This window comes from Propithecus coquereli, unplaced genomic scaffold, assembly GCF_000956105.1.
Source record: "Propithecus coquereli isolate 6110/MARCELLA unplaced genomic scaffold, Pcoq_1.0 Scaffold174, whole genome shotgun sequence".
In the NCBI taxonomy this organism is placed as follows: Eukaryota; Metazoa; Chordata; class Mammalia; order Primates; family Indriidae; genus Propithecus; species Propithecus coquereli.
In genome coordinates, this window is record NW_012142080.1 from 989298 (window position 1) to 991836 (window position 2539).

Sequence of the window (2539 nt, forward strand, 5' to 3'; positions counted from 1 at the left end):
GTTGTGTACCCACTTGTAATATTTTACTTTTTCTACTTTCTTCAGGAAACTTTCATCTGAGCCAGGACATAGAAACGTAGCCCAGAGCTGGCTGATAACAAATCAAATCAAACCCAAGCAGCTCACTTTTCAGATAGAGTGCTCTCAAGAAGTAGAAACCTCATGATATTTCAGGATGATAAAGAAATCAGAAACTCTGCTTGTGTGGTGTGTGTGTGTGTGTGTGTGTGTGTGTGTGTGTGTGTGTGTGTTTTTAAAGGAAGCTTCAAATGCATTCTACTATATTGTCTATTAGTGACTAGACTTTTCAGATTTTTCATATAGAAAACATGGAATTATCTACTTTCTTGTGCATAGATTCATATAGAATATGAGGAGTTGGAAACAACTTTGGTAATTATCTAATCTAGTTCAATCCCATAACTTAATAGATGAAAAAAGATTTTGAGCAATTTGATCTATGCCATTGTCAGTCAGCCTAGGCTACATTATGCTTCAATAAAAACCAAATCCCAAATCTTAGTATTAACAAAACAAAACAGTTATTTTTCCCTCATTTTCCATGCTCAAGTGGGTGGCGGAGGGGCACTTTGGTCATAGTATGTCCTTGGGACTGGGGCTCTCTGTCTCAGCATAAGCTTCCATGAGCACTGTGCCAGAGAAAACACAGCATTGTCTTGCACTACTATTCAAATGGTTTTTCCCAAGAGTAACGTGCCACTTCTGCTCTCATATCAGTAGTCAGAACAAGGTACAAGACTATATGACAGCTACAAAGAGAACAGAGATATGTCATCCCATTGTTCCCGGAAAGACAACTAGAATACCTGTGAATATTCAGAGGAGGAGGATGACGAAAAGAACCAATCCAAATAATATGAATTGAAATCTAATATATCTGCTTCTGAATCCTCAGTTCTTTTTTGGTGTGGACTTGTGAAAATGATTGAAACAAAAAGAAATGGCTAATAAGCCACTGATAAGAAGCAGATGGTAAGAACCTGCACTGTGTTGATTAGGGGCATATTGAAGAAACCTTATTTGATTGTTAAAATATAAAGTGGCTTTGTCTAACTCTAGGGATGAGTTTGCACAGAGAAGAAAATGTACAATTTTAGGATGATACTTTCCATGAATAGTGAATGTGTTGAAGGGCTATAAAATCTCTCACTTTAGGATTTCTAAGGAAGAAAGATCCTCCTACTTTGATGGTACTATTATTAGAATCGACACTAAAGCTGAATCTGTCTTTCCATAGAAATGTGTAAGAGGTCAGAGCAAAATTTTAAATTCTGAATGGATTACCTATAAGACTCATTTCATCTTAGTCAAGCCTCAATTTGCCATTTGCACAATGGAGATAATATAACAATAATATTAACAACAAGGATGACAATGATAGATTCCTACTTTTTAAAACCTACAAGAGATAATTGCTGCATAATATTTGTCTTGTGCTAACAAAAAAATGTTTAATAACTTTTTGTTACCATCATCATCATAACTGTGACACATATATGCTAAAATGCTTTTTACCAAATGATTTGGCAAATTATGAAGTTAAGAACTATTAAATACCATAATAGAACCCAAATCTTTAAGGCCCTCCCTGGAAATTCTTTAGCTATACTTCACTATTCACAAATGTTTTAGTGGCTTGAAGCATGCAACTAGTATACTTAAATTATATCTTGTAATCATCAAGTCTCTAATAAGTGAAATGTAACAATGAGGCATTCAGAAAATATCAGAAAAGTATTTTCCACTACACGTTTCCAGTCATTCCCACCTAACTGAAGTTATTCAATAAAGACCTAATGTATAAACAGGTTGATTGTATCTGAAAGCATTTAATTCAACAAAGCTTGAGGAGAGAGAAGCCCTTTAGGAAGAAACCATAAATCAGTAAAGTCAAATGCAATAAGCCAGTAATATGATGAAACTAAAGGAATAATTGTAAACACATTTAATAAGCAGATTAAACACAAGGAGGAAATTGTTAAGGAATTCTTAATGATTCACGTTGATGGAATGCCTAAATAACAAAGCAGACAATTAATCAAAGACAAGGGGATTAATATTTGTGATTTGTGGCCTGGAGTTAGAGGTCTAGTAAGAAAGAAAGGTGGACTGGCCCCATAAAGGAGAGAATGATAGGAAAAAAAGGATATAGAATAAATATTGTTGTTTTTCTTAAAACAAAGAGGTTGGTAGACCGCAGAAAATCTCCAGGTCAAAATAACTCATTACTAGCTAATAAAACCAGGATAATTATTTAAAATTATCTTTGTTGCTAAAACAACTCAGCACAAGGCAGGAAAATCTTCATACGATGTCAGCAATTGCATTATAACATTTGCAACTTTCATCTGGCCCTCTGTTGGGTTGAGGCTTGCATGGGCTGAAAGTTCTGTCCAAATCCTGGAACAGAATAGCTGTGATCTGTTTCAAAGACTTTCTCTATGCCTTCATTTATTATTTTCTGAATTTCCTCTCCTAAAATGATGCATTTTATACACAAATATTTTGTGTCGAAACT